This window comes from Anthonomus grandis, chromosome 22 (assembly GCF_022605725.1).
Source record: "Anthonomus grandis grandis chromosome 22, icAntGran1.3, whole genome shotgun sequence".
Classification (NCBI taxonomy): Eukaryota; Metazoa; Arthropoda; class Insecta; order Coleoptera; family Curculionidae; genus Anthonomus; species Anthonomus grandis.
In genome coordinates, this window is record NC_065567.1 from 10899949 (window position 1) to 10914902 (window position 14954).

The 14954-nt window shown below is 32.2% G+C and overlaps 1 protein-coding gene across 1 annotated transcript in view; it reads left to right on the forward strand.

Annotated features, from left to right (window-relative positions):
* Nucleotides 1-9918: 9918 nt before the first annotated feature.
* LOC126748498 (transketolase-like protein 2) overlaps nt 9919-14954 on the forward strand; it is a 36727-nt gene continuing 31691 nt past the window's right edge. The window contains exon 1 of the mRNA XM_050457767.1: nt 9919-10072. The gene's annotated coding sequence lies outside the window, so the exon portion shown is untranslated. The remainder of the gene's footprint in view (nt 10073-14954) is intronic.

Consider the following 14954-nt stretch of genomic DNA (forward strand, 5'->3'; position numbering starts at 1 on the left):
ACTTGTCAACATGGTTTTGGTTTACGGAGAAACGCATCAGAATGCAGTGGCAGCAGCTGATCTGTATGCCCAAAGATTTCCCCGAAGATATCACCCGAGACGTGGGGCTTTCTTACGTGTCATTCAGCGGGGTAGAGAAACTGGACAAGATGGAGGAGCTATTAGACCTAGGCACATTCTAAATCTGGAGGAGGATATTTTAGAAGTTATCGAAGAACAACCTGGAATTAGCACTAGGACAATTGAAGCGCGACTTGGAATATCGCAATCTACAAGTTGGCAAATTTTAAGGCACGAGTTGCTGTACCCGTTTCATGTGCAGAGGGTACAAGCCCTACTTCCAAGAGATTTGCCGCTTCAAGTACACTTTTGTGAATGGTTGTTACATCACCAGCAGTTAAGCCCAAACTTTACCATGAACATTTTAGTTACGGATGAGGCAAATTTTACGCGCAATGGAATTTTCAACTTTTATAACACTCATTACTGGGCTTTGGAAAATCCGCATATTACACAGAGAACATACTTTCAACAACGTTTTTCTATAAATGTATGGCTGGAATTCTGAACGGGATGCGCATCGGATCTTTTATTCTAGCAAATCGTTTGACTGGTGCTCGGTATTTAGAATATTTGCGCAACAATTTACCAGTGCTCCTTGAAAATGTGAATCTCAACGTTAGGCAGAACATGTGGTTTGTTCATGATGGTGCTCCACCACATTTTTCACGACCAGTGCGACAACATTTAGATCGTGTGTTTCCCGGACGATGGATAGGCCGTGATGGTCCAGTTGGGTGGCCCCCTCGCTCGCCTGACCTTAATCCATTAGACTTTTTTTTTGTGGGGTCATATGAAAACAATGGTGTATGTAAACGAAGTTGATACTGAGCAAGAGCTACGACATCGCATAAACGCTGCCAGTGACGCAATTCGCCTACAGCCTGGTTTGGCCCGTGCATGTACGTCATCATGGATTCGACGAGCTCAAGTCTATACCGAAAATAATGAAAACAACTTCGAACAGTTGTTTTAAATTAGTTTAAATTAAACACGTTAAAAAATACACGATTTTTATTTCAAAAAATATGGATATCTCGAAAACTAAAAATATTTTACTAAATTTTTTTTCATTATTACTCATTATTACTCATCGGCTATCATTTCCCAAGTTTATGCGCATAGGTTGAAAATCACCCTGTATACCTATAGGAAAGCCAATACATGTTTAGTAGGTACTAACTAAGTTGATGATCTTTTCCAAGAAAATTTAATTTTATTGTTGAATGAACTGGAAGAAAGGCAATTTGTAGATATTTATTTTGCAGTTAATTTTAATGTATGGTTGCAGTATCTTGGCATCCTACCCCAATTGGAAATACTTTTGTAACTTGGATACAGCATAGTAATCTAACTCTCGAGAAAAATACTATTATAGCTACGTTAGTCTTTCTAAAATCACCACAACGAATAGTATTCGTTGGCGATATATATACGACTGTACCATATTATATACAATGGTACTGGCACGCATATTGGTATACAATGGTACTGGCACGCTTCCACTGAATTAAAGAGCTTTGAAAAACGTTGTTTAGGAATGATTGTTCGCACGTATCAGAAACGTATTTGTATATTATAACCAATAACAGTAAGTTTTCTTTTAGCTATTTATTATTTTAAATTATTAAATGAATTAATATTATTGGGGTAACTTGTACATAAATGAATAAATTATGTTTAAATGTTACTTTAAATTTAGTATATTTTTTGAATCTATTTCATTACTTCGGATATAAATTTGAAATTATGGGTATCGACAGTTTTAAATGAATGTTTTTTTAATGACAGATTTTCATATAATATTTTTTCCCAAATTATCTGCACCATGCAAAATATTCTCTAAAGGGTAGTAAACAGGTGCAATGAAATTAACGTAACATTTAATAACGGCTAATATAAGTATTAAAAAACCGGAAATTTTAACTGCTCATAAAACACAAAGAACTGAAGCGATCGTCAACAATAAATTAAAAAACAAAAACCTTGATGCCAATGCTCGTCGTCGAAATTGGTATCAATGTAGTTTGCCAGCCTTCTGGCAGTATTTTTGTTAATTAGGTTTATGGAATTCCGAAAGGGTGAAGAGCAGGGCGTATTCTAATTAGAAATATACCTTCTCTCAAGTGGAAGGAAATGAATTGGGTTTTGCCGAGAAAGGGGATTTAATTATTATTCTGTTTTCTATTTACGTTTAGGTCTGATAAAAATTTAATTGTAAAATGGTTAAGTATATTTAGCGCTGGCGGCAATTAAAATTATATGTTTAATTTTAAAAAAGAAAAATTTTCAACATTTTTAATCAACAGGTAATTACACATATTTAGTTATTAAAACATCACCAGCGCTTGAAAACTAAATTTTATTTATTTCATTTAAAAAATTTTATTTAAAAAAACCTAATTAAAAACAAGAAATTAAAAAAAAAAAAATTGAGACTTAACTTAAATAATTAATTATAATTAACTTATATAATTTACAATACATGTGACTAAATTTTTCATATGAAATATGTTACAGGATAAATAGGGTTAATTGTTTTAAATTCCTAATTGTTATTCAAATCAATCTTTTTTATTTAAGGCGACGCCTTATTAGAAAATAATATTGACAAAAAGTGTATAAAGTATATAATTAATTCTGTTTTATATATTTCAATTTTAATAGAACTGAAGATATGTTAAACTACGAACCTAATACTGTCGGATGACTTCAACAGATGTATGCTGTTAATTTTTTATATATTTTATGTATTAAATTTTTATAATTAGTATATTATTGATTTTTTTACCTATATATTTATCTATATATGAAAAAATTTTATTTCCAGAATTTAAGAAATTTGCCAGTATTTTTACTAGATTACCAGAACTTAATAATGAGTTACGTTAAAGTGATTCAGTTGTATCAAGTACCTCACCTAAATTAATTATACTATATTTGTGTCACTTATATTATGCAATCAGTGTGGGGAATTTGCAGAAACAGAATTTACCGGTATGTAGTACAATGTATACCATAACAAATTGAATAAAGCGACAGAATAGGGCATTCTTTGCTATCTTTTGGTCATCTTAAAATGTGGTATTTAAATGACAATGACTGCTTATGGTAATACCTAATTACAATATTTCTATAAACATATTTCCAATCTCCAAAATCTGGGTTTTTTCCGAATACAGTTTGGCAGCTGGTACTTCATTTTCAAAATTAGAACTATTGAAAAGGTAATTAACGATGAATGAATATAATAATTACTTGCTTATAAATTAAGATAGTCAATTAAATTAAATTAAGATAGTCACAGAGGTGCAATTAAAAAATTGGTTAGAAACACTTTATAAGTTAATCCAGGCATTCTTGAAATTGATCAATTGGTATAAATAGATCAATCATTTCTGCTATGAAAAATTACATAAAACTGTTCAGTGTTTAACATTCTCGTCTTGCTTATTCTTAGAAAAATGAAACCCGGTAAAAAGAACCAATAACACCAGCTCACTCTCAGGAGGTTATAGAGGAAACATCCACCTGCGCGAAGTCTCCTATGTCTCATTCTATGAATATTTCAGAAACCCTCTGCGACTCTTTATTATACTACCCATAAGCAAAGCTCAATCTGGTATGCTGCAAATCGCAAATATGTATTTTGAACTATTTCAAAGACTTCTTAATCTTATAGAGACATAATGTGATCCCAAATAACTGCATGGTTGCAAGATCTCCGTAAAATATTTACAGACATAGCTGCTAAAGTTGTTACTACAAATGATGCCTAGAACTTTCGTGGTCTTTGAGATAATATTGTTCCAATAAAAGACATTTTAGACTCACTGAAGATTGTAGTTGATTTATTTCTTTGTATCCCAATTGAGTAAAATAAAATATTAAGCTTAATATATTTATAAAACAGACCTGATTTGAAGCATCTATATCATGTTACAGTAATTCTGAATTATGAAAACATAAGATAAAAAATAAAGTTTAAGGTCACGTGCAAGACCGAAATAAACCGTGGACCAGAGCACTGGTCAAATCAGATATAAACGTATGGAACCAGTTTAGAATTGACTGATTTTATGTGCAAATTTAGCTGCCTTCCCATCAAAACTAATCAAACTGAGAGATAATGGGTTCCATAGGCCTAAATGAAAAAGCTTCTTAATAAATAGATGACGGTTAATCTTATCAAGGATTTAGAGAAGTTCTGAATATCAAATCCGAACTGGCTTAAAAGCATTTTCCAGGGATTCAAAAACCTAAATTTCTTCAAATTTAATGTTAACATGTGAGAATCAATTGATAGTGATTGCAACAAGGTAAAAACGTTTATTTACAAAAAGCAATGCAATTGGAATAAATCCACAGCTTACCACAGTTTAATTTATGGTGTGACAAAATATTAAAAACAATTTAGTTATAAATTTGTTTTTCAAATAATAAAAGATTTTATTAAAAATGCGCAACACCGGCGTATTTTTATAGGAAAAAATAAGTTGTTGGGTCCTCGATCATTCTTCGAAAAGTTATTTCGTTCTTTTGATAAATAATACGGGACAATTCCCACTGGCATATACATCAATGCATCTTGAAACGTCTTCCCATTTCCTACATTGCTTCGGCACAGATAACTGCGTATAAAATTATTCCTTCTGCACATCGGCTGATAAAGCCCTACTCAGTTTTCTCCAGCTCCTAACCAACCCTTTTATATTTCCTAGCGAATCTCTAATCTAATTATACGTTTGATTTGGTACTTGACTGGAAATATCGACAGTTCATGTGACATTCATGTGACATTCTAAATTGGGATTTTATATTACACTCTTTCGTTATTTAAAAGGTTTTATTCTATCTATTTAAAAATGCTATTTATTTAGTAGAAATGAAACTATTTAGTTAGTTTAATGTCAAATAATATAAATATTTTTTTAGCAATAAAGCAAAATAATCTTAATGATGTAAAATTGATGAAGAAATGTACATAACATTTTATTTACCTAATATTTTCCTGAAAAGTCATATGTGTTTATAGGCGCGGTGCTCGACTTATGTGATCATTGTGCAGTCATCGATTACTTGAAGTATAATTAGCATTTTTTTTAATGGATTTAGTAATTGGTGGGGATATGATTTAGTCCTCAGACAGAATAGGGACCGACGAAAGCGCAGAACCTCGAATTTTTGAAAAAAAGGTCAACACAAGAGATATTTCATCTATAAGGAACTCTTGCATCATTCTTTTAGACAAAAATGTATGCCATATGCAAGAGAAAATAATAGAAGAACCTATAATAACCATTATATATTAATAATATCTAACGACTAGGGAGCCTTGGGTGCGAAACTGATATGGAACTGCGTTCGAAATTTAGAGAAGCTGGAAAATCATAACAATCTAAAATGTGTGTGGGTACAGGGATGCAGGGACAAACTTGGAATAATTATAGAGCTTCGAACAAGACACATGGAAATTAAGGGATGATAAATAGAATTAGTGGGTATAACGGAGACCTAGCCTATCGTCTTTTGCAAAAAGAAAGCAGAAAGTGCAAGACAACTAAACACCAGAGTAGCGAAAGTCCAGTACGCTAGTATTCGTACGACGAAGTATTAACAGAATGAGGTGCACTCGAGAGTTGGACGAGCGGACGAGCACCAAGAATTATGTTATATATCACTATACTAACCATATTGTTTAATAGATTGGTCCACAGCAAAAAAATTGCTTTATTGGATTATTTTATCTTTAAACCAATAAATTTACCTTTTCATCTAAGAAATTAAGGTTTCTCCATCAATATTTCATTCTTTTGGTATTTTTTTGCTGACAAATTAAAGGCTCTTGCAGCTAGGGTGAAACTTGTATTGAAGTGATGATTAATGTTGATGACACTTGATTTGAACAAAAATGTACAAATATATGGTGTATGGTGTAAGTGTTAAAAAAATTATTTTAATTGAAAATTTACTTCAATACCTTTTTTGCTTAAAATTTTCCATTCCTAAGAAATTCTAAATTAACCCTTATGTGACTGGAAAGGTACCCGGGTACCTTTTCAGTTTTCAGATATGAATATCTTTTTAACTCACCTTCGATGAAGCTTATACTTTTGTGACATTTCTTAATTTGGTTTTTTTCAGTTATTGTTAAAATTTGAATTTTTTTTTTATTTTCAAAGTAAATAAGGTGTAAACAATTTTCACCCATAGTTGACTGGATGGTTACTTTATTATATATATATTGTTTTATTATATATACAGTAATAAGAAGTCATAGAAAATTACAGTGAGGTACAAATTAACGCAACATAGCAAACAAACACTTAAAAAAACTAAAAAACATTACTTATGAATTACAGTTTTGACAAATAGTTTGAGCCACTGAATGCTCATTACAAACTGGTTTGGAGCACGATTTACAGGCTTTACGAGTTTTTCTCTGTTTATGGGTTCGCTCTCGGCATATTTGGCAACGACCAACCACCTTTACACGTCCAGATGCATCTCGTTCACAAACTGCTTGTTCTCTAACTGGATTATCTAAAGGAACAGGCATTCGTCGGTGAAGGACCATTTCTATAGCCTGACGAGTAAAATGATTACCAATAACTTTTGGAATTTGGGATCTTATTTGGATACTTGACAAACATAGCTCATTACCAAGATCTTTTAAAAATCGCCGACGTTGATCAGTAGCTTTGAAAGAAGGATTAGGTTCCTTGTATATACAATAAGAAGCTAAACTAGCAACGTCAATTATGTTGAAAAAAAATGCTAATGGCCAGCGATGTTTAACAGTATATTCACATAGCATTTGGTCCATAGTGTCAACACCGCCTTTAGTTTTGTTATAATATCTGTTAATTTCAAGCTTTGCAACAGAAGTATTATCTACTTCGCCTGTTGTGTGCATAGTTGATAAAAAAATCACTGCCTTGTTTTTTTTTTGGAACATAAGAGCACAATGTAGCATCTTTGTTGAATGCAAAAATGGTTGAATTTATGGCTCTATCTTTTTGTGCTTGCATATTGGAAGGTAAAAACGTTTTATTTTTTCTAATTGTTCCTACTAAAGTCATATTCCATGAATTTAAAGTACGAGCAAGTTGCAAACTTGTAAAAAAATTGTCTGTTGTGATATTTCTTCCTGATCCCTTATTCACATCTATAATGTGCAACTAAGTCCAATACTGTTCTCTCACCAATATTTACCTGACATTCTGGTGGTTTTTCGGTATATAGCTGACCCCTTAGAGGATAGGAATTTATCGCATCACAAGCCCAAAAAGCCTTTATTCCATATTTCGCTGGTTTCGAGGGAATGTACTGGGTAAACTTAGTGTGTCCTCTATATGGAAATAATTGTTCATCTACTGTAATACACTCTGTTGGCCGATAATTTTTTGCCAAATTTGATTTCAGCATAATCCAGATATCTCGAATTGGAGCTGTTTTATCTGTCTTTGCACGTTCTATACGCGTATTCTGGTCATCAATAAATCTTGAAATCTTGAAACATTTTGAAGCGATCACGAGGCATAGCTGCGCGAAACAAAGGGAGCGAATCCATCTTCCACATTTCAGAAATATGTTCTTTATTGAACCTATGTAAACCAGCAGTAATTAGAATTCCAAAAAATGCATCTAGTTCTACATCAGTAAATGAAATAAATACTTTTGGAGAAAATGTTTTCGGCGGCTTAGTTATTGCCAATAACCTTTGGTTATATTCCTCCGTAACTCTATTCCCTTTTTTATTGCTATATTTTAGAATCAGGGTACACATTTTTGGGGATGTAATAGTTTTGAAAATGTCCTTGGGCGTATATAAACGACTTAAGGCTGGTGCACCACTTTTTTCACGCAAAATATTTCGACCTACCGTTTGTCGTTGTGGTGTAGCTGAGTCATTCCACTGAGTGCCATCTTTACTAGTCCAATGGAATTGTGAAGCTAAATCTGGATGAACGTCATCATCATTATCAGACTCCGAATCTTCTAGCTCTACAACAGGATCGTTTTCAACATCAGAATCCTCGCCCTCTCCATCTGACAGTTGTGGAATATACTCCTCTTCATCAGAAGCAATAAATGGCTCTTCTTCTTCATCGCTTCTTCTAATTCCGAATAGGTCACCCTATTATAATATTCCTATTATTATTTAATTTACCTCCTTTTGTACTCTGTATTAACTTTGACATTTTACCTATTATGTAAAAATAATAAATATATTTGTTTTACCTTGTCTTCCGCCATCTTCCTCTTGCACTATCGCTTCGACTAGGACCGGCCTCACTATCGTATAAAAAACTTTTAAGACATTTTAACGTATAAAAAATACTTTAGATTTAACGTAATTTAAACTCTACTCAAGAAGGTACAACGCGTTACTGACGAATATGAACTGATCTTGTGCAAAAACATAAACAGTCCGAGGCGCCAGAGATAGGGAAAAACCCACACAGATGTGCATGTTTATAGTTAAGGGTAGAAATTCACAGAAAAAGCCACGGCTCTATATAAAATACATAGTAGGTACCCGGGTACCCACGCCGTCCTTAGAAGGCGTTTTTTTTCTCAGTCACATAAGGGTTAATTATCTATAATATAAACTCCTGGACAAAATTATCGCACCACTAATTATTTTGTCAAGAAAATTTAAATAAAAATAAATATCAGTTAAAACAGTTATAATATCTTTTCTCGTATAAAAAGCAGAACTGGACAAAAACTATGTTTATGCTTTATCATGGAACATGCTGCTCGTGAGGAGTGAGAATACATCCGCAGGAAAGTTTTCATAATTTGATACGAGGAATGCTGCGAAGACTTCAAGCGGTCATTGCAGCTAGAGGTGGCAATACACGTTATTAAGAATTCATTATGGGTCTATTGTTTTATTTTTGTATCAAAATTGAAGTTAGTGAAAATCGATGCTTTTCCTTGTATTGAATTTAGTTACTTAAATCTCGTTTTGTTAAATAGAATATAATTGTTTTTGTTAATTAATAATGCATAGTTAACAATGCTTATAAGTTTGCTTATTTTTTTATTTTTATTAAAAAAAAATCTCTAAAAATCAAGTGGTGCGATAATTTTGTCCAGGAGTTTATAATAATAATATAAAATATATAATATAATAAACTTATCGACAAAAAATGATTACTGCTGTGGGAAATATGCTAGTTATGATATAGTATGTCTTAAATTAAAAAAAAGCTATACATACTTTAGATGAATAATGCGTATGTTTGTAGACAAATTTTAAGCAAGGGATTTCGATTTTATCTTAATTTTATGCAGGCATATTTTAAAAGTAAATAATGAATTACATCGCAGTGATTTTCATATCTTGATAGAAAATTATCATTTTGATAAGCTGACAAGTAAAAATGTAATTAACTTAACCTAACCAATATATATATTATATATTTTATGAAAAATATGTGTCTATCTAAGATGCAAATCGTGCGATGTAAAAATAAGGTCTTCCTTTTTTTGTTTGTTTAAAAAAATACACTAAATCGACTGTATTTGTTAGGGCCAATATCCAAGGGGGAAACTACGGCTAAAATTAAAGGGATTGCTTAAAAAACGCTTAAAATGTTTTAGTGTACTTTTGTGTGGCAACGCTGCATCAACGTTCTCCGACAAAAGACCATGTCTTAGAACACTAAGCAATGCCCTAATTATTACGAGAGCATAAATAAAAATAAATAACTATTGGAATTAATTGTATGAATTACTAATAATATTATTCATATAGGTATTTCGGCAATGATACGCGCAGTCTCCCTTCTCCTAAGTGTTACCTGTCCCCTGTCCTGTCTCATCACTCTCATCCCAATGCGCGTCAGTCGACACTGTCCCTCAGCCTTAGCTATCGTTTAGTGACTTTCTCGCCTATTTTTTACTGATTTGTGTTTTGTGGATTCAAGTTGAACTTAAAATAGATTATAAAGAAGTTTTAAAATCGTGGGGTTCTTAATCATACAGTTAAGCTTTCTATGTAAGTATCCCATACACGTGTATATTTTAAAATAAGTAAGGTTATGTTAACATTTATTTTTCATGTGTTTGTTATAATATACTAGTTTTTATTTTATATCCGTCATATCAAGATTAATAACAAGATTATATTGCCGATACTTCATCCTACAATTACACATCTTATGTGTAGGGTGGCCGTTTTATTAGGAGCCTATACCTTTTCTCAGAATCTACAGAGTGTGCGAAAAAATTTCTTACAGAAGTGTTTTCGTTTTAAGCGAATTTTTAAATTATTTGAGTTTCATCAATACAGGGTGTTCAAAAAGTGCTGCACCGACTTTAATACCAGAATTTTAAATAGGACACCCCGTATATTTTTAGGTTCTTTGGGAGAAATAAAGGTAACTTTCACAAGAACTACTTATCCGAATTTTGTGTAGTTTAGACAGAAATTAAGGTTTTGTATTTTTTTAAGCAAATTTATGTCCTCGGCATACAGGGTTTTGCAATGCTGGTAATTAAGACTTTTTAACAAAATTCTTACCACGACTTAAGAAGACTACCTACTATTGATCGACGGTGTCCGGGTATTTTAAATTTATACAGGGTGTCTCAGTTAACAAGATATATTTTTAAATTTTCAATTCGCAATATTTCAGTTTTTTTAAATGGAATACCCTGTATTTTATATAGTATTTTTAAAAAAGAAGAGCAAGAAAAGCTATTCATCGATATATATGTCCTATACCAAAATCTAATTGTTAAGAAAATATTTAGAATTTTATTGCAGTTATATAATTTTAACTCTCTACAATAATATCGCTCTTTGAACAAATTTTGCGAATTTAGTATTTCACCATAGTAAACTGTGAAATAACAATGGTTAATATTCGCGCTTGTTGTATCCATAGCTACAGAATAATATTTAAACCACTTCTGTAAAATAAATTTATTATAATTGTAAGAAATAACAGCCTTAGAAAAACAGCAACATAAAGCTAACTAAAGTCTAAAGTAAGTTTTCAATATCTTCTCCATTTTAAATAATATATGTAGTATAAACAACTTCTAAAGGTTCTGTAGTATTGGATACAAAATCTGTTTGATTTAAGTAGGCTACAGCCTCTCTAATACTTCTTTGCACTTAATTTACCGTAGCAAACCTTTGCTTGTATACAGTGTCCTTTAACACATTGATGGACAGTGTGAACATAGTCGATGTTCCAAAATATTCACATTGATATTTTAGAAACATATGAACCGATTTTTTTCATATTTTGACCATATATATAAAATAGAATAAAGTTTGAAAAAAACAACTTTGGACGCCATACTGCCATAACAGTTGTGACCCACCAACATTACTTTCTGACTTTATGACAGGACAGCAGTAATTTTTTAATGACAATTTTGGGACACTGTACTGCTGGAGCAGTATAAATTTCTAAAACGTTTTAACTAAATTTATTTTGAAGAAAGAAATAAAATACAACTTAAAGTAAAAACTAGTTCCTAAGGCTACAATGGTAACTTTCAAAGCATGTCGGACATAATGCTGGTTTGTCTTCACAACCCTTACATCTGTATGAAACTTGTGTCCTTTTGTCCTTTTTGAGACACTCCTTGCAGTTTAAAAAGTAGTTCTTCCTTTTATAATTCTCAGAGGGCAAGGGGATTTTTTCGGGAAAATGTGGAGTATCATTATTATCTGGTCTTGCTGGTGTTCGCCGATTGTCATGTACAGCAATGTTTTTGTTTGTTTCAAAAAAAAGTCTACCATTTTTTTCATTTGCAGGTATTTCGAGCAATCCTCGAATAATCTTTTCTCGAAATTCGATCATTCTGATATTTTTTACTTTTTTCTTGTAAATAATAAATGCGTTAAATATTGTAACGTCTAGTAAATGAAAAATTATTTTCTTATACCACCTTATTGTTTTTCGTGGGCATAAGTAGTAAGATACAAGCTGATCCATTCTATCGACACCAGACATATATTTGTTATATTCTGCTACTTCAACTGGTTTTAATTTCACCTTAAAAAATATATATTATTATATTAGTGTACCTATTTTAGAAAAACAAAAAATTTACCTTGCGAAAGCGATTTGAGACTTCAATTAACTTGGGATGATACTTGGTGGTTAAAAGTAAGACATCCCTGTTGTCTCTCCATTTAGAGACGTATACACCTCGACGTCTTCTCCAGATGTATTTCCCCTTTTTCAACTTTTTCAAAGTCACAACTTTTGGATTGCCTTTCCTATTGCTCCTGAGGGTCCCTGTTGTGTGAGTTTTGTGTTTTAGGAGGTTTTCTGAGAGCTTTGCACTATTATAAAAATTATTCATCACCAGATGGTGTCCTCTATTGAGATATGTACTCATTAGTCGCAAAACAAGCGAATCCACTTTTGATTCCGCTTCAATTTTTTCACTTTTTCCTTTGTATATCTCTATATTAAATAGGTGCCCATTTGGCGCATATAACTTAAACAATTTTATTCCATATCTTGCTCTTTTATTTTTTATGTACTGTCTGAAACTAAGCCTTCCTCGAAAAAGCAGTAGTGACTCATCTAAACTTAAGTGTTCCTCAGGGCTATAAGCATTTTGGAAGTTCTGGATAATAATGTCCAGAAGAGATTGTACCGTGTACAGTTTATCTTGACCTACATTTTCATAACAACATAGGTATGTTAGAATTTGCTCATATCTTCTTTCAGACATAAAGTGAGAAAATATAGGGTGATAGTATAAGGGATTCACTGAAAAGACCTTCCTTAGCTCGGGATATCCTATTTGGGCTCTAAGAAGGGTCACAGCTATAAAAATATCAAATTCCCTTGGCTCAATTGAAACAAATTTGGATGACCTGGAATTTTTTTTGTGTGGTCGAGAAGTTCTGGACATGGTCTCACCATATTTATTAGAGCAATTTATTATTACCAAAGCATTTGAAATACTTCAAGGGAACTCATATCATCAGTAATGTCAATTTTTATTCCTGCTGCATCATGATCAAAGTTAAAATTTGGGATATCTCTTAGCACAAATTCAACCTATTCATCTAAAAAAAAAATACAAACATGCAATAAACAAAGAAAAGTATAAAACTGGAAAACTCACCGTCTTTCTCTTCGTTTCCCTCATTTTCTCCCTCATTGTCAATATATTCACAATTGGTATATTTTCTTTCTATGACTTCTCAATTTCAGAACTGCTGCTTAAATCACTATCTCTGGGTTAATAAGTAGGGTCATTTATATCAAATTCACCGTCTCTGTCTACTAAAGGGTCCTACCTTTCCGTGTCCGTAGAATCACTCTCACAGTATTCATCACTAGACACTTCATCATAAAGTTTGAAAGAACAACAATCTCTGCTAATCAACAAACAATTTTTCTAAAGAACAACAATCTCTGTTGTTCTTTAGAATCCATTATTAATTACGCAGATCACAAAAACACGTGCTACCTCTGGGATAATTAAGATACAACTGGGTAGTAAACAATGAGACGGTTACTGCTATAGCAGTAAGAGCGCCAAAATTACTCCCCACTCAACTAACAAACAGCTTGCCTATACAAACTAGTTTCTCCTACTAGTAGGACAGTGCCCCAAATTTAAAAGAGTTGAGGTGGGACAGTATTAGTTGAACTACAGTAAATCTATATTCAAATTCCTACTGCTATGGCAGAAGTGAAGTTTCATACGCGATTTATTTTACTGCCATAGCAGTAGGTGTCCCATGGCGTGAATTTTAGAATACTTCTATGGCAGTAACGTCCATCAACGTGTTAATGTTCCCCACAGGAAGAAATCTAACTGAGTAAGATCTAGACTTTGGGCTGGCCGAGTGATTATTCCATTTTGCCCTGTCCAACGTATTTCAACTTATATCATTTTCTATTAGCGGCTGTATTTCAATCCTTGCCATATCTAAATATCTTCTTGAATTCAAATTTTTATTAAAGAAAATTGGTCCTATAATTTTTAAGCGATAAATTCCCCACCACACCTTTACGGCTAGTCTTTTCGTGTAATGTGTATTTTTCCTATTTAACATTAGTGTTGATGTGTAAAAAATTGACTCATCAGTCCATATAATTTTATTAAAGACATTTTCATCCAAATTCATGTTCATTGACCTATCACAGATGTTTGATGTTCCATCATATGTCTCTTTCTTCTAAATGTTGAACAGGTCAACATTTATTAAGGTTATTAATCTTGAATCACGCTTCTTGTGATATTTAACTCCAAAGCGGCTTGCCTGGTGGAGGTTTCGGGTATATCTTTGAAATGTAGAAGAAATTCTAGCTGCTTCTCTTTCGTTAGAACTCATCGGGATCTGTTCTTAGGTCTTGGGAGTAAACTACTATTTTGCCTGAATTTTGCCAAATAGCTTTTCTGGAATTTGCCGTAACGGAAATTTTCTTCTATACTCTCTGAGCACCAAAGCTGGACTTTTTGAATTTTTTGAACATTCAAGCATATCTACTTTTTCCTCCACTGTATAAAACTTTTTAAGAGATATTTCAATTTAAATAATATTAATAACTACTGAGCTGACAATGTAAATTTGTGAAAGTATTATTCTGTAACTATGGATACGACAAGCCATTGTTATTGATATTAACCATTACTAAATTAGCAAAATTTGTTCAAAGAGCGATATTATTGTAGAGAGTTAAAATTATATCACTGCAATGAAATCCTAAATATTTTTTAAACAATTAGAATTTAGTACAGGACATATATATATATATATCGATATATAGCTTTTCTTGCTTTTTTTAAAAATACTATCATATAAAATACAGAGGGTATTCCATTTAAAAAACTGAAATATTGCGAATTAAAATATATCTTGTTACCAGAGACACCCTGTATAAATTTAA